Raw genomic sequence first — 21,122 nt, forward strand, 5'->3', positions numbered from 1 at the left:
CACACACACACACACACACACACACACACACACACACACACACAATATCACCATCCAGTATCTAGGGCGAGGTTCTTTTCTCATGCTTGGCCAAAGTTGCTAAATTATACAGTGAATGACTGAGGGCAATCCTAAGGAATAAGAGTTATGTTTTAGGAGAGTGAGAGAAATGTTGGGGTAGATGGACCAGAAACCATTCGTCTCCCACTTAAACCTTGTTTCTCTCCTGACCTGTGTGGACTTGCTTATTACACAGTGAGAGGGCAAATCCCCTGTCCTGTGATGAAGTACCCCCAGACTCTCCAGGAAATGAGGACCATATTGTCCACTCCAGGTTCTTGGGAAGCAAAGGGCTGAGAGAAAAGGAGAAGGGCATCCCCGGAGCTTTCGATGGGTCTAGCCAGATGGTGTGGTTAGCTCCGTCAGGCAGGAGCACTTCGGCTTGGCACGCAAAGGCTTTGTTCTCGACGGTATCGCTTTGAGCCTCGGGAAGTGGAAGGTGGCAGGTGGCAGCATTATTGAGGGCAGGTCACTCCATGGCAGCCACACTAGGCATCTCATTCTCCTTCTGCCTCTTCTGACATCAGGAAGCCATGGCCAGCCCTCAGTAGCCTAGTTCCAGGGTAATTGTTCTTGTCTCCAGGCTCCTTCTTTGCTGTTTAATTTCCAAATTAGAAAAGCAATTAAAACAATTAGGGGAGTTTTACTTCTGCTCTTTATGGTTCATGGTCCTTGAGAGAGAAAATAAAGGAAGATCTCTTTGAAAGGGGGGGGCAGGCTGGTAGTGAGTCAGCATGAGGACTGAGGGGATTAAAGTGTGGGTGTATATGGCTAGAGCTCAGGAGTGAATGGGGACCCTGGGCTTCAGGGAGAGCTAGAGAGGAGCAGTCACAAACTTGCTTAGGAGACTGTCCCTGAACCCCGAGAGGGGACATGACCTCCAGCCATGGAGACAGTTCCCCTTTTTCCCATTCTTTGTCTCTCCATCATAAAGAGCATCTAGAAACTTCAGCTGGCTTCCCAGGGTCGTTAATGCCAATGAAGTCCCATTCCCTCTAGGGGGTCACTGTGGGGAAGTCACGGCTCTCTGGGCCTCAGTTTCCTCATCTGTAAAATGAGGAAATTGGACCAGCTGGCCAGCAAGGTCCCTTCCAGCTCTAAATCTACGATTCTGTGAGCTAGTGCTAGTCACTGACTGCCACATCAGGGGTTTATGCCTGGTTGTCAGCCTCCTCTCCACCCCCAGGCTACCAAGGATGCCCCCATTGTGTGAGTCTTTGCCCCATTATCAGCCCTCAGTTGACAGCTGATGTCACTTTAGACTCAGGGGAGTACTAGGGGGGAGCGGGGATGGGGGATGACAATCAGAAGCTGCTGGCTGCTGATTACAGCAGCGGGTTGATGAGTGCCAAGCTCATTTGCTGTGGCGGGCGTTGATTGTAATTATTTCGCTACACAAAGGAATCTGTGCAGCACCATTTCCTGCGCCTTTCACACAAACACAGCTGGAGCCTTGAGATGACCCCCTCCCCCTTCATCTTTTCACCTCCCCCCAATCTTGCCTGCTCCTTTGACAGTGGCACAGTCACCCAGGTGGAGCAGTTTAAAGTTTGGGGAGCTGCCAGAGGGCAGTTAATATCGGACCCAGTAATGTCCTGCAAGCGTCCCAAGACCCCCACCCCCCAGAGAAGAAAGAAGAGAGAAACAGCCTGGAGTAACTGAAAGAACTTTGTTGAGAGTCCAGACACCTGCCAGGGAGTAGCTTCTGAGACCTTGGGGAAAGTCATTTTACCTCTAGATCCTAGCTCCCTCGTGTGTAAAAGGATCAACTTCCTGCTTAAAAACTCTATTATCCTATCAATGCACTTTTGATGCTTATCTGAGGCTGCCTCCTTCTGGCAGAGGCTCTTGACTGATAAGAGAGAAGGTCAAGGGACTCCGAGACTACCTGCCTGGCCAGTAGGAAGGCCAGAATATATACCTTTCCTATCAACACAGTAGCTACCAATTTCCCCATCTGCCTTGGCCAATCACCTCTCCGAAAGTAGTCCATTTGTTCAGGGAAAGGACCATTTGGAAAGGTAATGGCATCTATCCAGACAGCTGTGGGCTGGTGCTGATGCAAGACCTATCTCCAGACCCCCCTTCTTTACCCTCCAGTTCATTCATTCCGTCACTCATTTATCGCCCAACAAATTGATGGCTAGTGGAGGCCTAAAATTTCTGAAATGTGCTATGCCCTCTTTCCCCCTTGCTCATTGTCAGAGGGATTTAGCTAATCAATACTTCTGCAGGAGTGGCAGCAGCTGAAAGATTGGAACAGCCGCTGTCTAGCAATCCCCGCCCCCCCCCATTTCTTTTCATTATTTCTGCTCTTCAATGGATTAATCATTGTTATAGTAGTTCACTTTTGGATGGCTCTTCCAGATTTTTCCATGCACCAGCCCTGTAAGGTAGGTAGTAGACAGTACCAGTTGTATGGATAAGAAAATGGAAGCTCTGAAAGATGAAATATTTCCTAGGTTTGTACAAAGCTAGGACTTCAGATTCCTCTTTCTTTCCACTCAACCACCCTATCTCTCTAAAAAGACTCAGTATCAGTCAGATAGAATGAAAACTACTTGAGGGAGGGGACAGTTTCAGTTATCTTTGTCACCCCTGGAGTCTATTACCGTGCCTGGCACCATGTTGATTAATTGGTTGTTTTAGCCCCACTGCATAGAAGGCCCTCCTTGGGTAGAGATTAGGGGTTTAGGGAATCACCTTTCCAAAAAGAATGGGATGCCACTGGCAGGGATGATTTAGGAATGAGCTCGCCTGGATGCCAGGAATTGAGGGAAGACGATGGACTTCGGACCTGGCATTTGTATAGCTGTTTATGCTTTCAAAAGCATCTTTACCCTCATCTTAGAACTTGGTGAGGTCATAGGGCAGATATCATTCTTCCCCTTTGACAAATGAAGAAACTGAGGCACAGAGAAGTTTAGCACAGATTTGTGGATGTATGTTAGGTAACCCTGGTTGAAGAACTTTGCCCTTTGCCCCTCCTGGAAGGAGCCCTCTGAGCATTCCCCTGCTGATGAGCCTGCTTCCTCCAGAGTCCCGTCAGCCTTTTCTGTCATAGTATCTGGCCTTGGAGCAGGACTCTGTCTCAGATGCCCAGGTCCTGCATGAACTTATCCAGATCTCTGAGCCTGGGCTCAGACAGAACTGCCCAAGACAGGCTGAGGCTGTTGCTGAAGCAGGACCCCAGAATCCCCTTCTCTCTGCAAAGAAAAGGGAATGGGCCCTCCCATCTCCCTCCTTAGCTCTGCCAGTGGGGCCCAAGATGAGGCTGAATGAGATAATGTGTGTAAAGCGCTTTGTAAACCCTAAACTCCCACACAAACGTCAGCAATTGTCATTATTAGTCTCAGAGGCTTAGATGGGGATATCTCAGCGTCAGTGCTAGACCGTTCAGAGTTGATGACGGACAGCCTCAGAGGTAGAGGTAGGCTCCCATTCCCAGGTCTGGCTCCTACATTCAGCTCATTTGCAGACTCTGAGCTTCTGCTGGGCTGGAAAGAGTTAGGTCCTTCTGGGTTTCTAGGTCAAGTTCATCTTTTCCCTTCCCATCTCTCCTCTGGGACTGGCCCCTCTAACCTCCGGCTCCAGGAAATCCTTTCATTCTGAGAACCGAGACCTGCAGACCTAGCTTAGGGGAACGTCCGACCTGGAAAGAACTTGAGAGGCCCTTCATTTTATAAATGAATCCGAGGCTTAGGGAGGTCCGTAAGTAGTGAGATCTGCACCTCTGACTCCAAATCCTTTGCTTTTGGCACCACCCCAAGGTTGCCGGCTGCTATAGGACAAGCTCGGGAGAGCTGAGGATGGCAGGAACCCTGGAGGTCATCTGGTCCAGGGGCTCATCTGGTTCAGCCAGCCCATTGATTTTAGGAGGTTTGTGAACTTGGATTTCAAGGGGTTCATGAACTTCACAAACCCCTAACTGAAATGGATCATTTCCTTCAATTATTTAAAAATGTGATTCCGCCAAAAGGGGTCCAGGATATAGAAGGGGTTAGTAACTTGTGTTCTAGTCTAACCCCCTCATTTTATAGAGGAGGAACCAATAGCCCCTGGACATGACTAGCCCAGGGTGGTCTAGCTCATGAGGGGAAGGGGAGGGATGACACCCAAGTCTATGGATTCCTAATCAGCTTCCTTCTTCAGCTCTGTTCTGAGAGGAAGAGATCACCAGAGCTGCTATAGTTCCCAGATTTTATGTAATCTGAGTTCAAAGGAGCAGGCTGTTGGGAATTCCAGGTGCTGAGTAGTACAGTGCTTGGCACATAGTAGGTGCTTAAAAATGCTTGTTGATTGACTGGCTGACTGCTAAGGAACTGGTGATATAAAGACAAAAAAATGAAATAATCCCTACTCTAGAGGAATTAGCAGTCTATTAAGGGAGACAACATCTAAGTGCATCTATTATTATATGTAAAATGAATATGAAGAGAATAAATACAAAGTGATTAGGGAGGGCAGCTGGGAGATCAGGAAAGGCTTTGTGTAAAAGGTGATGCTTGAGGTTTGTCTTGAAGGAGGTGAGGGATTCTGTGAGGCAGAGGACAGGAGGAAGACGTATATGCCAGGCATGGTGACAACCAGGGCAAAGACGGGGGGATGGAGATGGACAGTCCGGAGGAAAGGGAAGGGAGGCATTGAGTGTAGATGACTTTTTCTAAGACTTGAGCTGAGAAAGGAGAAATAGTGCAGTCACCTGAGAGGAAGGGTTTTCTTACGGATGTGGGAGGCGTGGGCATGTTTGAAGGCAAGAGAGAAGGAATGGATAGAAGTTGAATATTGGAGAGGCAGGGTGAGAGGGGTGATTAAGGTGGAAATTTGTTGGAGAAAAAGGGGGAGGGTGGGATCAAGGGCACAGGTAGTGGGTTGGTCTTGGCAAAGAGAAGGACCACCTCCTGACAGGGTGGGAGATGCTATCTATGGGTTTTTAGTCTGAAGAGAATAGGGTATTCACCATGGATGGATCAGTTTCCTCAGGAAAGTAAGAGGTGAGGAAATTCAAAGACAGAAGGAATGCCCTCTTCCCTGATTGATTCACTGGGGCTTTCATTCAGAGGATTCTAGATTTTAGAGCTAGGAGAGGCATGGGAGATCATCTTGATGTAAGGAAAAACAGTTAAAACAGGAGATAGCAATAAAACATTTTGAAACAATTAGAGCTATGCAGAAGTTGGATGGGCTGTGTCAAGGCCAGTGGGCTCCCAGTCACTGGATGGAAGTCTTTAGGAACACAAAGGCTGGATGACTATGTCTTACCTCCATGGGGCTCATCTCTCTTTTACTGTCTATACCCTTCATTGGGCACTTACTATCATGGGATATGGGAGAAAAAAGCATGAGGTCTTGGGTCAGAAGAACTGGCTTTGAATCTCATCTCTGCCACTTTAGTAAGGTTCATGGGCTTGCTTGATCACCAAGGGCTTACTCTGGGGCCTGACCTGCCTCCCACTCCCTTCCTGGGGTTTCTCACCTCTCTCTTCCTTATTCAACATGTATTTATTTGTGAAGGGATCCTGACCCAAGGGCCCTGGCTTTTGCCCATATACAAAGTCCTTGTTGAACTGAGGAGAATCCAAAGGGGGTCAGAAACTAAATGCTCCCTGCAGCTGGTAGGGGTAGGGGTGTTCTTACCTGGACCGTCCTATACTTATTAGCCCTAGAGGGCAGCTAGGTGGCACGGTGGATAAAGTTACAGGCCTGGAGTCAGGAAGACTCATCTTCATGAGTTCAAATCTGGCCTCAGACACTTACTAGCTGTGTAACCCTGGGCAAGTCACTTAACCCTGTTTGCCTCAGTTTCCTCATCCATCAAATGAGCTGGAGGAATGGCAAGCCAAGAACCATAGAGTGTTAGAGCAAGAAAGAACTTTTGATATTGTTTAGTCCAATTTGCCTGAAGCCACCCACTAAGGACCTTTAGTATCAAAGGGTTGCAGTAGCATAGAATTCTAGAGTTCAAGCTGGGAGGGACCCAAGGGGCCTCCTAGTCTAACTCCCTTGGGGCTTCCTTACAGATGAGGAAAATAGAGACCCGGATTTAGAATCAGGAAGATTTAAGTCAAATCCAGCCTTAGATACTCATCAACTGTGTGACCCTGGGTAAATCACCTTTTCTCAGCCTTGGTTTCCTCATCTGTAAAATGGGGATAATAATAGCACCCACTTCACATGGTTGTTGTAAGGACCAAAAGAGCCTATGTAAAGCACTTTGCAAACCTTAATGTATTATTAGCTTAATAATGATAATGATAAGAATAATGGCTTTATATTTCGCTTTAAAGATTGCAAAGCTTTTTGCAAATATTATCTCATTTGATCCAAACAGCAACCCTGGGAAGTGGGTGTTATTTTTTTATCTCCATTTTACAGATGAGGAAACTGAGGTTGAGAGAGGGTAAGCCAAGGTCATACAGCTAGTAAGTGTCTGAGGCAGGATTCAAACCCAGGTCTTCCAGATTCCAAGTCCAACACTCACTCGCTCCATTGTACTATCGAGCCAAGGTCCCGGCAATGATACACATCAGAGGAAGGTTTTGAATCCAGACTCCAATGACTTTGGAGGACTTCCTTTTCCTGCCTTGCATTCCAAGGGATTTATGAAGAGAAACAGGACCCTGGAGTGTTAGGGCTGGAAGGGACCTCAGGTTCTTCTAATCAAACCCTTTTGTTTGATAAAGGGGGAAACTGGGGTCAGGAGATGGAAAGTGGCTTGACTGAGTCCCCTTTTCTGCTTCTTCTCCTCGCCCGTGTCAGGAGTGACTGTGCAGATTAGATCTCTGGACTTCTTCAGAGGCTGGCACCGCCCTTCCCAGGACCTTGTTGGGTTCAGGTTCTCGGCCCCAGGGTCACGGGATTAGTAAAACCAGAGCTGGGATTTAAATGACGGCAATCCTTTTCCAATTACACTACAGAAAAAAAAAAAAAGATCTCCTTAACAGCAGCAGAGGTCTTCAGATTCTAAGGCCAGTGTTTTTTCCACTCTTGAGCACCTTGTATCAGAAATTAGATCTTCCCTGAAGCCTTTGTCCTCTTCCCATCTGGATGCTGCCACTGAAACCTCTCTCCTTCCAAATGCTCCTGCCTGCAAATACCCCCCGATACTTGCTCAACTGCATTCTGTGAAAGGAGTCCCCAACACTGGGCCGCCCAGCCCCATGGCCCCTAGCTCCTTCCTGCCCACCCTGTCCAGGGGGCCACCCCCAGGACCTTCTCCAGGCTCGGCCCCTCCTCTCATCCTGGATACAACTTCCTGCAATTGTTTGGGAGCTCAGAAAATGGAGTCATCGAAACAGAGGAAAAGCCAGAATCTCCTAGGACGGAGGGTAATGACTTGGACATTGCCCTGTTCCAACTTGATTTCCCATCAGCCCAAGCCAGCAGGGCTTACTCACCATCCCCTTCCCCCACCCCATGACCACTTTGGTCATGCTGTTTCCACCCTCCCGTCTTTCCATCTAGTTGCCACCTCTTTGAATCCTAGAAGCCTTAAGAAATGGGTGTTCATGTAGTGTAATAATATCAAACTCCAATAGAGAGGGGACCCACTAACCCATTCATTTTGTTAAGTATTTCCCAGTTACAATTTTAATCTGGTTTGGCCTGCTCATTGTTTGACACCTGTGAAGAAGAGTGTTGCAGAATGGCAGAATTGGGAGGGGTCTTAGAGGTTATCTAATCCAACCCACTCGTTTGTATAGATGAAGAAACTGAGGCCCAAAAGTGAAGTAACTTGCCCAAGGTCACATAGCAAGTTAGTGACAGAGCCAGGGTTCAAACCCAGATCTTGGTACTTTTTATTTTCTCTTTTAGTTTATTGATATATTTTGTTTAAACACAATAGACACTTTCCAACAATTGCCCAAGCTCCATTACAGAGGGCTTCTTCCATATTTCATTGGATGCTTATGGATATTTCCTTCAGAGATGCAGATGAAAACCTATCCATGTCTTTTCATCTTGTATAACTCTTGGCTTGAGGCAGCATGGAGTAGTGGATAGAAAACTGGATTTGGAGTTAGGACCTGAGTTCAAATCCTGCCATGCACACTTACTAGCTTGGACAAGTCCCTTAACTTTGTAAGCCTCTGTTTCCTCATCTATAAAATTAGGAGGGTTAGAATTAATGACTCCTAAGATTTCCTTTCAGGCCTAAGTCTTATGATTCGTATCCTAAAGCCCTCCTCCATCTCTCTTTAGAGTATGTAAATGCCAGCGGATACAAGAGCTGTCCACCCATTGATTCTCCCTCACAGTCACTCACTTCATGACCAGCCCACTTCCTTTTCTAGTCATCCATCTCTCTGATGTCATCTTTCATGTCCCTTCTGTGTCAGCATATTGTCCCCTATTAACACCCACCATCCACTTTTCTGTAATCTTCAGAGAATCTGGTATCCTCTGAATCACAGCCATGCAGCATGAACTGAAGAATGGTGTTTAAAAAATCTTGATTTGGTCATTTGTTTCAGGAAGAAGCTTGAGGTCATTAAAAAATACACACAATTTCCCAACCTTGAGGGGAAGTGACCATTCCACTTCAGAATTTGTGATGGAGAAGGAAAGGAAATATGGGCAGAGTTTATCTGACAAGTCTCCTGGTTTTAAGGAAAGTAGATTTCAAAGGGTTCAGAGGAAAAATATACAGGATCCCATGGAATAAAATGCTTCAGGGAAAGTGGAAAGAGAGAGATGCTCAAGATGAAATTCTGAAGATACAAGAGAAAAAATTCTAATGAGAAAGAAAATGGGATTGGTCCGAAGAGACTCATGTGGATCCCCTGGGAGCTCACCAACCAACTTAGGTTCAGAAATGAAAATGAAATCAAAGTCAGATAAGAGAAGATGAATATAAGTGTGTCATGGTCCTTTAAAAATGCCAGGAATTTTAGCTTAGAATGATCTGAGGCCAGTGGCGAGGGAAGCTAAGGACAACATTAAAACCTCACCTGTGTGACTTTGGGGGGAAAAAAGGATCAAAGAAGGATCTTGGCTTGGGATGGATAGGACAGCGGATAACTGACAACAACAGAGAACGCATATCTGTTCAATTTCCCCCCTCCATTTTCTCTGCAAAAAAAAACCAAACAAACTGTTCTTTACACTGGAAATGAAAGCTCAAAAAAGACTGACATTCCCATTGAAGTCTTACTTCTGTAAGGGCTAGGAGCCCTTTATCTTCCCTAACAACTCGGAGTGTGGAGAGAGGCATTCTTCAAGTCCCTTGACCTCTTCTACGAATGACTTCATTGCTTAGGATGCCTGGTCATCCTGCATTGCATCGCTCATGATAAGCATTTGCAGAAGAGTCCATTATGAAAAGAATTGCATCTTATGCACCAACATCTTTTGCAGAAAGAGAGAAATTCAATGAAGAACTTGATAAGAACATCCAAAGTAAATCAACATATACTTTAATACTCAGTGAATTCAGTATAAAGGTGGGTGCAGAAGGAGGTAGGAAAAAAATCCTACATACCATGAACACTTTGAGAAGAGAGGCAGGAGGTACAGAACGTGGTATGAAATTTCATGACGGTAAATTAAATTATATTTTAATAGAAGGGAAATGATTAGTTACTGATGTAGGAGTTATTTTCAAATCAATATACTGTGGTGAGTAGACCTATAACTCGTTGGAATAAGCATTAAAATGAATAATAAAAAAAAACTAACTAAAAGATATCACACCCAATTGAGTCAGCTGTAGCTGACCTATTTTTCAAATTTATTATTTATTTATTTTTAATATTCAAAAATTTTTTTGAGTTCCAAATTCTCACCCTCCTCCCAACCCTTCCCTCACCCACTGAGAAGGCTAGCAATCAATATCAATATTATACCTGTGAAGTCATATAAAATATTTGCATATTAGCCATGTCACCAAAAAAAAACAAACAAGAAAAATAAAGAAAGTGAGAAAATTATACTTCAATTTGCACTCAGAGTTCATCAGTTCTCTCTCAGGAGGTGGATAGCATTTTTCATCATGAGTCCTTTGGAATTGTCATGGATCATTATATTGATCAGAGTTGGCTGACCTATTTTTAAACGAACTGCTGATGCTGAAAAATAGGAAATGGATAAAGGAAAAGACATTAGCACAGATTGTCTGGAAATGTAAAGAGCCTAGAAATCACCTCACCCAGCAAATACTTGATTGATTTCTTTATCAAGGAGAGAGGAGGAGAGGGAGGAAGAGAGAGGAAGGAGAGAGAGAGAGAGGGAGAGAGAGAGAGAGAGAGAGAGAGAGAGAGAGAGAGAGCGCTTGCTTTTAAGAATGAAATTGGAAGGTCAGTAGACAGTTGAAAAATGGAGATGTGGAAAGATTTCTATCACATAAGCTTTTCTCTATCAGTAACCATAGAGCCACTATATTTGGATGTTAATGTTATGGTCTCCAATGTATTACATAGAAAATAGTTTATTAATTAACAGAAAGCCTTGTCCTTTAGTAGAGGCAGATAGATGGCACAGTGGCTAGGCTTGGAGGCAGGAAGACCTGAGTTCAGATCCAACCTGGGATACTACTAGCTGTGTGACCTTGGGCAAGACGGTTATCTCTGCCTGTCTCAGTTTCCTCACCTGTAAAAGAGGGATGATAATAATAGCACAGACAATGTTGTTATAGCTGTCCTTGCACATGTGAGTCTTTTCTTGGTGTCAATATCCTTTTTGTCACATAATCCCGGAAGTGTGAAAGTATGATCTCTGAGTTAGCTGGCTCCCTTTCCCTTATGTCATCCTTTTTCCTGCTCCAGGTGAGGTATTTTATTATCTTTATCTTTACCTTGATCTGAAGGTCAATGTGTCTGTTAGGGGATAGGGACATGAGTACAACTGTTCCCTTAAAGGCAGCAGGGCAGCGAGGGTTGGGGGTAGGGCACTATAGTGCACACACCTGAGTCCAAATTTGGCCTCCAATACTTACTGGCTGTGTGACCTTGGGCAAGTCACCTAACCTTTGTTCGCCTTAGTTTTCTCAACTGTAAAATGGGGATAATAACAGGATCTACCTTGAAGAGACGTTGTGAGGATCAGATGAAATAATATTTGTAAAAAGAGCTTAGCACAGTACCAGGCACATGCTAGGTGCTTTATAAATGCTTATTCCTTTTCCCTTCCCACCTTATTGATCAAGTAGGTCCAGAAAGATGATGGCAGTGTGGTGACAACTTTTGCCCCATTCCACCAAGGCTGCCCAGATAGCGGCCCAATCCATCTCCCGAAAGGTGAGGGAGGCTCACCACTCTGCCTCACTGCCCCAACCTCCTGGAAAAAATGGAGAGAGGTGATAGGGAGGGAGCCAAGGAGGAACTCAAAGCTTTGGAATCAGTGAAGATCAAATGACCACCTGGTCCTCCTTTGGAAAGTATACAAAACTAAGAGGAGAAGCTGTAATAGTGATGGGAAAGGGGGCTGGCAGCATGAGGGTGACGGAGGGGAAGGAGAATTTGGAGCTGGAAATGCCCTGGGGGAATCATCTTTCAGGCCTTCTGTTTTATAGATAAGGAAATTGAGATCCAGAAAAGGAAATAATTCTGCCTAACATCTCACAGCTAGTAAGTGTCAAAGCCAGGATTTGAATTGTGTCCTTTGACTCAAATCAGCATTAAAAATTTTTTTCTTTTCATTATGAACTAATGCTCGTCAACAATATACAAAAAAACAAGAACAAGGATTGTATGAGAAACTGAACTTCTGCCATATAGAGTTTTTAAAGCATTTGTCAAGTTTAACAAGATGGTGACAAAGTCACTATTGTTTGTATCCCCTTACGTACTTATGTATATTCTTCAAAAGTGTTTTATTGACATTCTTTTTTTTGCATTTTTAATATTATTTACTCACCTCCAATTTCCCCATTGAAAGTTTTCTCTTGAAGGAGGATATGTATGGTCAAACAAGAGAAATGCACACATTGGCCACATCTAAAAGTGCAAGTCTCATTTTCTACCTCTAATCTATCACCTTCTGGCCAAGAGATAAGAGGTATGTTTCATCCCCAGTCACTGCTTTGATCACTTCTAAAGTCTTTCAGAGCTGTGTAAATGGGTTCAGAAAATGCTCAGCTGTGAAAGTGGGAGAGGGGAAATCCCTCTCCACCCAGAAGAAACACTCTGGTGTCACTTTCCCCGTTGGGCCTGGCTGCCGTAAGGCTGTCCCAAGGGGCATGGCATCCCATTCTTTCCCCACCTCTTCCATCCCCCTGTCCTCCTAGTCTGACTGCATTTATCCACTGACCTGTGTGGGCCTGAAGGGTTTCCTCCTCTCCCAGGATACTGGAGCTGTTGTCAGTGAGGGGATGCATGGGACATTGGGCAGAACAGCCCATGTGGTAATAATTTTCGCCGATGCAAGCTGGCTGGCTCTCCTCAGCTCAGTGGCATATTGCAAAGGTAACCCCTGAAGGGCAATATTTCTGAAGAGGAAATGCCATTCTGGGAAGCAAATAGGGTGGGGGGGAAGGGGGAGATGAGGGGAATGTTTAAGTGGAAAAGGAACAAATTCTTGGAATGCCTTTGTAAGTGTTTTCCCAATTTCTCACACACACAGAAAGAAGGAGAGAAACACGGAGGCACATAGAGACACATATCAGTGCACTGATGCCCCCAAACAGCTCCCTTTTTCTGGGGATGCTGTGGGTTTTGGTGGCTATTATCAAAGAGATAGTAAGTGTCCTCTCCCCTTCCCCTGGATTTGTAACAAACAAATGCAGTAGCAGCCTCAGCCTACACATACCTACCCACCCCCTTGTTTGGGCTGAGGAAGGGGCTCTGAGGAGCCCAGGTTAAGAACCCACACTGTCACAGCCCCCCCCCCAGAGTCCGTGTAAGGATGTCTGTAAAGGACTTTGCAGACCTTCAACTACTAGATAAATTTCAGTTATTATAGTTATGTAGGTATCATTATTTCACAAGAGTTACCAAATTTATAGTAGCTTTTTTAATCATACTGTATTTATTTTTAATTTTCTTTTTTATCATGTATATCTGAATGAGTGAGTATACATAGTACATAGTGGGGGGGGGATAGTGGTAAATAAGACATAATCTTGCTTTGAAAGGGGAATCTCTTACTTGAAAAAGCTAAGAACCACTCTGGATGTCTGCATCACCTCTGATACAACCAGGAAAAGAATGAGAGACCTCAATTCTTACCCTTTTTTGTGTGTCTTGGATCTCATTGGTGCTCTGGGGAAGAGGATCCATAAGGACCCCCTCTCAGTATAATGTTTTTAAATGAATAAAATAAAGTACAAAAAATTATGAAGGAAACCAATCATATTGGGAAAAATTATCAAAAATTTTTTTAAAAAACAAATTCACAGATGCCAGGTTTAAGTGCCTTAGGTGGTTACGATTCCCTCTGCTAAAATGTAAGCTCTTTGAGGGGAGGGGCTGTGTATGTAGCAGGAATTCAAGGTTGAATGGAATTCTTCCTTCCTTCTCTTCTGTCACCGCTGAGACTGGGTCAGTCATCTCAAGTCAGGCAGGAGTATCAGAAAAGGGAGATAGCTGGTGGGGGTGTTCTGGGAAGATGGCAGGGTAGGTCAGACATTTCCAGGCTCTCCAGATTTCCCTCCATGAACAGACAGAAAATTGCTATGGAGTGAATGTAGAGCACCAAAAATAAAGGGGTGTAGCCTGTATGCCCCCATTCTCTTTCTGCTCAGACTGAGAGAAGCTTCCGGAAAGAGATCCTGCCCCATCCCATGCCATCCCAACCCCCCCTCCCCCCTTGCCACACATGGTGTCCTTCTTAGTAAGCTTGTGCTCTGGGGGCTGGTGAGAGGAAGTAATAGGGCAAAGAACTGGGGCAGTGTCAATTATTTTGAAATCTGATTTCTTCTAAATGAGGTTATGTCCCAGGACAGGATATTTGCTCCATTAAAAAAAAAAAAACACAAACTAAACCCATCCCTGTGCAGCCTGATTCTTCATTTCCCCAGTTGAATTGAGTGAATCCCTTGCCCCAATTACATTTGGACTGCTGAAAGTCTAGAGGTGATGTTTCTCCGAATACACCTCTATCAAGATTGCCCGTGGGCAGAGTTTGTATGTGTTGTCCAGGGATGTTCCACTTTGCCCCTAAGCCTCCTTACCTACCCCCTAGCCTCCTTACCTGCCCCCCAGCCTCACCTCGATATTCCCTTTTTACTAAAAAAAAAAATATATGAGGGCTGCTGTTGAGGAGGGAGGGTAAGGCATGGGGAAAGCAGTCTGGATCCGAGGGAAGGAGGCTTGGATTCTAGTTCTGCCCAGGTTTCACTGTGTAATTTGTTTAGGTAATACAGGACATGGAGTCTAATTCCTTACGGTATAGCCAGGGGAACAGGTCCAGAGATATTAAGTGTTTAGCTCATGATTGTACAGCTAGTTATAGTTTGGGGATTAGAATCCAAATATCCTGATGCCCATCTAGTGTCCTTTCTAATATGTCATCCCATCTCCCCATCCTTAGCCTTTCAGGGCCTCAGTTTCCTCACAGGCAAAATGGTAATCACCTTCTTCCCCCATGTCTGCTTTATGGGGTAGGATCAAATGAAAAAACCTATAATTGTGCTTTGGAAAGGACTTGCAGCCAGAGGTCCTCTGTTCACCTCCCCAGGCCACCACATATTTAGTTGTGTGATTCTGGGCAAATTGTTTTACTTCCCTGGTCCTTACTGTCCTCATCTGTAAAAATGAGGAAATTGGATTGATGATCTCAGGGACCCCTTTCTCCTCCAAATCTGTCATCCTACACAAGGAGGTGTTGTTGTGGCCCCTGGAGTCAGGACAACTGGGTCCTCTGAGTTCCTGACCACACAACTCTTCATATTTCCATTTCCCCAAGGCCATGTGCTGTTCATTCATTTCATTCGATGAACATTCATTAAGCATCTGTTTTGTTCTAGGGGCCAGGGACACGAAGATAAAAAGAAATCAGCCCCTGCCTTCATGGATCTTATATTCTTTTGGGAGAATAACATGTGTGGATAAGTAAATCCAAGGATACACAAAGGAATGGTGTGGGTGAAAGGATGAATAGCCCCATGGAGGAGTCAGGAAAGACTTCTAGTAGAAAGGGGAAGCCTGTGCTGAGCCTTGAAGGAAGGGGGGGTGTTCTAAGAGCCATAGGTGAGGAGGGCAGTATAGCCCAGATGTGGGAAAGAGCCTGTGTAACGGCATGGATGGAGATGGGTGATGGAGCATTGTGTATAGGGCACAGCGAGTGGATCAACACTCTCAGTACTGTGGCCAGTGGCTCTAGTCAGTCTTTTAATAGTTTTCAAAATCTGAGAGGGAAGGAAGGAAAGAAAGAAGTAAAGAAGGGAGGAAAGAAAGAAGGAAGAAAGGAAAGAAGGAGGGAAGGAAAGAAATATTAAGTGCCTACTATGTGTCAGACATTGTAGAACTCAGACAAATTGAACTGTTCCAAGCCCTCTGGACACCTTAGCTTTGAGGTTGGCACTACATCAGGTAAGAACACTTTGATTCACGGAGATAGAACTTTGACCCAAAACTGGCACTCTGTTTGGAGCATGTCCGGCAGAGTGCAGTCCCCTGGCATCTTTCCTGTCCTGGCGGAGGACTTGTGTTCCTGGGAAGAGGCCAGAGGCAGGGCTGAGCAGAGAAGGAAGCCTGGTCCCCACATGGCACACTGCTTCTCCTCCCAACCCCCCAATATTTATCTTGGAAACCGGAAAGCTTGAGTCAGTTCTGCCCGGCTTCAAACCTGTGGTGCCGAGGAGTCTGGGTATTTCACTCCAGGGACTGAGCTCCTAGGTGGTGACAGTGACGTCAGATCAGATGTCTGCAGTGGGTTTGAGATGCAGGGCTCTCCAAAGCTTCCTGCCCTGGCAGTTTGGAGATGCTTTTGGAGAAACTGATGGGGAAATGACGAGGCCCCTAGAGACACTGGCCACTGAGATGGGGCTGCTTTAGATAGCTCAGCCTGTGGCAGCTTAATGCCCAGGACTCTGCAAAGAGGGGACTAGTTTTAATAAGAGGGATGCTTCACATTTCTCTTATAGTTTCCTTACAACTTTGTAATAGCCCTTTTACAGAGGAGGAAACTGAGGCTTAGGGAGACCAACTGTCTTGCCTAGAGTCCTATAACAGTAGCTAGTATTTAATATGGAAATATGTTTTGCATGATTGCACATGTATAACATATCAAAGTATTGAGTCCTGTCATTTCATGAATGTTTGGAACTCCTACACTCATTAGAATTAGGAATTAGAGAAATTTAGAAAATTATTCTTGTTTCTTATTTTATTTTTCGTATTTGTATCTCCAGAGCTTAGCACAGTGCCACATAGTAGGCACTTAATAAATGTTTATCTTATTATATCATTATCCCTATTTTACAGATGAGGAAACTGAGGCAGGCAGGGTCACATAGTTCATAAGTGTCTCAGGCTGGATTTGAATTCAACTGATTGCAGGAGGGGCAGCTAGGTGGTACAGCGGATAAAGTACAGGGTCTGTAGTTGGGAGGGCCTGAGTTCAAATCCAGCATCAGAACTTACTAGCTGTGTAACCCTGCACAAGTCACTTCACTCAGTTTTCTTATCTGTAAAATGAGAAGGAAATGGCAAACCACTCCAAGAAAACCCTAAATAAGGTCACAAAGATTCAGACATGACTGAAAATGAGTGAAGAGGTAGGCCAATAGAGCGAGAATGTAGAATACAAGGAGGGGAATAAAAAGTAAACAAACTGGAAAGACAGGTAGGATTGTGAAGGGCTTTAAGTGCTAAACAGATTTTATATTTAATATTGGAGGCAGTAAGGAGCCATTGGAATTATGGAGTAGGAGATATACACTTTAGTAAGCTGAGTGGAGGATGGACTGGAGTGGGGAGAGACTGGAGGCGGGGAGGTTCCTCAGCAACTCTTGCAGTAACCCAGGTGTGAGATGATGAGGGCCCGCACCAGTAGGTGGCTTTGTCAGTGAAGAGAAGGTGCCTTAAGAGAGAAAGTAGAAATGCTAAAACTTGATGACAGATTTGATGTGTGGGGTGAGAACTCCAGGTGAGAAGCTGAGGCTGTGACATGGAGATGGTCATTGGGAGGATAGTGGTGATCTTGACGTCTCAGGAAGGTTGGAAGGTGGGGAAGAAGGTGATAGAGATTCCTAGATGGGCAGGGTGGGATGAGCTCCCCAAAGTAGACCAGGCAGGTCCTCAGTGTCCCACATTCCAAGGGTTCACACTGCTCTCTCCCCCTCCCCACATCTGGTCCCTAGTGGCTCTCTGATTTTCAGGCTGTCCCTTGAAGAGCCTTCCCACTCTATCCTTGCTGTCTATGAACCTGCCCATCTCACCCCAGCCTTAAAAAAAACCTTCCCTCTTCTCAAGCTAACATCCCATGTCTCTCCTCCATTTCACAGCCAAGCTCCTAGAAAAAGCTATCTTGACTCATTGACCCCATTTGTTCTTCTCACTTCCATGTCAGTCCCTCCACAATCTGGCTTTTGACATCATTGCCCAACTGAGAGCCTCCCTTCAAGGTAACCAATGGGCTTCTGCTCCCATGGCCTTTTCCCAGTCATTATCTTTCTAGAGAAGAGGACAAGAAAGCTGACAATGGAGGAAAGGCCATAGGAGTAAGAGGTTATTGCTACTGTTGACCCCTCCCACCTCCTGGATACTTTCTTCTCCTTGGGTTTTATAGATGGTCTAATCCCTTTTTCTCAGTTTCCTTTGTTGGATCAAAATCCACATTTCTCTCCCTCTCTCTCTCTCCCTCTCTCTCTCTCCCTCTCTCTCTCTCCCTCTCTCTCTCCCCCTCTTCCCCCCTCCCCTCTCTCTCTCCCTCTCTCCCTCACTCCCTCACTTCCTCTCTCCCTCTCTCGTGGGTAGGTGGGTGTACACACTCCAGAGCTACATTCTGCTTGGCCGCTCTTCTCTCTCAACACTCTTCCTCTTCATCGGCCCCCGTGGATTCTCCTACCATCTCTATGCAGGTGACCCCCAGATTGCTATATCCAGCCCTCTTCTCTGAGCTCCAGTTCCACATCACCATCTGCCTACTGGACATTTTCTGCTGAATATGCAATAGGCATCTTAAACTCAACATGTCCAATGCAGAACTCACTCAGCGAGCCCCTCCTCCTAAACTTGACTGTTTCGGTCAAGGGCACCACATTCTTCCAGTCATTAAGGGTCACAACCTCAGGCTCCTGATCCATTCTTCCCCCCTCCCTGGGCCCTGTGTGTCATCAGTTGCTTCACTCTTCCGTCCCTTCTTCCATCCTTCCTCATGTGGGCCCTCATTATGTCTTGCCTGGACTATTGCAGGAGCATCCATCCTCTTCCTTCTCCAGCCCATCCTCCACACAGCGGCCAAAGGGATATTTCTGAAGCACAAATCTGCCCTGGGCACTCCCTTTTGCCTTTTGGCTAAAATACGAAATCCTTTGGTATCTGGAGGATCTCAGTTTGCCTCCAAGCCTCCCTCTCCAGGTTTATCGACCATTATTCTCCTTCACACACTGGACACTTAAACCCCCCCAGCTTCCTTCAAGGTTCAGCTCCTGGGCCACTTCCTTCACCAGACGGAGCCCCTTCCCCCTGCCTCTTACTGATGTTTTCCCTGCTGAAAATTACTCGAGTTTCCCACCTCCATTTTTACTTTATCTGCTGTACGTTGTTTCCCTCCAGTAGTAAATAAGCTCTTTGAGGACAGGGACCGTTTCCTTTTTGTCTTTGTGGACCCAACAGGGAGCACAGTGCCTGGCGCCATTGTGGTGTGGAATGAGTGTAGGGAACCCCTACACTCATTAGAGTCAGAGAATTAGAGACAACTAGAGGAATTTCCCTCTGCCGATGCAAAGTGACAACTGTTCTGAAGCATGTGGTCTTAGAGCATCTCCTGGACCTCTCAGCTCTCAAGCCATCATTGAACCAACTTGGTGCTGGCTCTTCTGATGCTAAGACCAGCGGATCTTTCCCCTATGAGCCATTTGTTTTTTGAGGTGGGGGGTGTTGGGTTGGGTTTTTGATTTTTGTTTTTCAAGTCTTGGACTTTGGTTTGTTCTCCAACCAGGGCAGAATCCTAGACCTGTTTCCATTACTCTCCAGGCAACCAAAGACGTCACGTATGACATTTGCACAGTTAATGAAGTCAACATCCTGTGATGCTGATTCTCTGGAGAAGCCTGGAGCAGGGAGGGATGGGAGAGTGAGGCTTCATCTCTCCCCATAACTGGGTCTCTGCTCTCAGAGTGAAGATGGTTAATGAGGTTCTTTCTGCCAGGTCGGTTCTTTGGCATAAAGCATGGTAAAGTGGACATGGAGTCAGGAGGACCTGGGTTAAGATCTCACCAGAGATACCAGTTGTGTTGTCCTAGACAGGTTATTTTGCCTCTCTGAGCCTCAATTCACGAATTTGCAAAATGTGTGTGTGTGTGTTGGGGGGGATGGGGACAGCGGTATTTAGACTCCATGGTCTCTAAAGTCCCTTCTCTGAATCTGTGATCCCGAGATTCTGTGAAATTGGCTTGGGGGTCAAAATTGTATAATTGGCCAAGGGAGCCTGGGACAGGGTTCTAGGATGAAATCATTGGCCTTGAGGGAACTTCAAACCAGAGTTGGAAGTGGGATGTAGAGGAGAAGAGGAAAAGTTGTTCAGAAAAATGAAAAAGAAGCAAATTCAGTTGGTTTTCAGCCTTGTGTCTGTCCGTGCCCATACTCCCCCTGGTTCTCTGGAACTGAAATGGCTCTGAAATGTCTGGTCCTGAAGGACTCATAAAAGTTCTCTGAGAGTTACAACCTGAGACATAATGAGGTGATTTCCTTGTCAAATCTTTCTCTCCTTTGTGACCTCGAAAGCAGTGGCAGGTTTGAGGCAGCTGAGGAGTCAATAATTCAATACATTAGCCACTTATTCTCTGGGCAAAGTACTGTGCTAGGCATTGGAGGGGTTTGGAGATAAAAATGAAGTCATCCCTGCCCTCAAGGAGTTTATATTCTATAACACTACCACCATCATCATTACCTATAAGCATTATTAAGCACCTACTGTGTGCCAGGGGCAGGTGGGTGTTTCAGTGAATAGAGTGCCCCACCTGGAGTCAGGAGGACCTGAATTGAAATCTGGCCTCAGACACTTACCAGCTGTATGATCCTAGGCAAGTCACTTAACCCTGCTTGCCTCAGTTTCCTCATCTGTAAAGTGAGCTGGAGAAGGAAATGGCAAACTACTCCATCTTTGCCAAGAAAACCCCAAATGGGGCCATGAAGAGTCAGACTTGACTGAAAAAAGTCTTAATTTCCTAACTCCAGGTCCTCCTGCCCTTCCCTACATGCCAGCTGCTGTGCAAAGCACTAGGTTTACAAAGACAAAACTAGCCCCAGCCCTCAGAGTTCACATTCATTCCAGCGCTTAGTCTGGCACACAGTAGGCGCTTAATCAATGTGTTTTATATTGTAATGAGGGAGAGAGATGTAGATAACTGGTAACAGAGGTTAGATACAGAGTAGATGGAAGGTCATCTCTGAGAGGGAGAGAACGGCAAAGACCTTTTGCAGAAGGTGAGCCTTGAGCCAGTCTAGAAGAAAGATAGGGAAACGGGACCTACGCTGAGTCTACTGGGGGAGTCTGGCAGGGGTGAGGGAGACGGCATTGTAGCAAAGGCACGGAGGTGGGAGATGAGGCAAGCACTCTGTAGACCGTCAGTCGTTAAGAAAGGTCGATGACCTTTAGGACAGTGAGCCGGTAGCCCCGATTTCAGTTAGGCAGAACTGTACAGGAGAAGGTGAGAAGGGGGCGGGCCGGCACTGCGGACTGAGAGCGCCAGTCACGTGGCCCCCGCTGGCTCCCTCGAGGCCCCCGGGCTGGCACGTGCCCCGAGGCCCGCCCTTCAAACAGCCCCCAGCGCGCACGCGCTCCTTCCAGTCCGAGCGGGGAGCGTGCTCTGGGGAGGCTGGCGGGCGCTCGGACAGCCTACGCCGCGACGGCGGCTCATTTGCATGAGGAGCCCGGGAGAGCCAATGGGGAGGCGGGCCGGGCATGCCGGGAGCCGGGCTGGGCAGCGAAGGCAGAAGGTTCGCCGGCCCCTGGGCGGC

At 46.1% G+C, this 21,122-nt stretch overlaps 1 protein-coding gene and 1 long non-coding RNA gene across 2 annotated transcripts in view; one reads left to right on the plus strand and one right to left on the minus strand.

Moving 5' to 3' along the window:
• The window catches only part of BCAR1 (BCAR1, Cas family scaffold protein), a 107,288-nt gene that overhangs the window by 45,472 nt on the left and 40,694 nt on the right, over window positions 1-21,122 (plus strand). The gene's annotated exons all lie outside the window — the stretch shown is intronic.
• On the minus strand, window positions 10,025-12,444 carry LOC114028917. The gene is made up of 3 exons (XR_003567424.1): window positions 12,307-12,444; window positions 11,191-11,334; window positions 10,025-10,127 (listed from the first exon to the last, which is right to left on the minus strand). It is a non-coding gene; the product is annotated as an uncharacterized LOC114028917 (long non-coding RNA).

Source organism: Vombatus ursinus, unplaced genomic scaffold (assembly GCF_900497805.2).
Source record: "Vombatus ursinus unplaced genomic scaffold, bare-nosed wombat genome assembly UNPS02014900.1, whole genome shotgun sequence".
NCBI lineage: Eukaryota > Metazoa > Chordata > Mammalia > Diprotodontia > Vombatidae > Vombatus > Vombatus ursinus.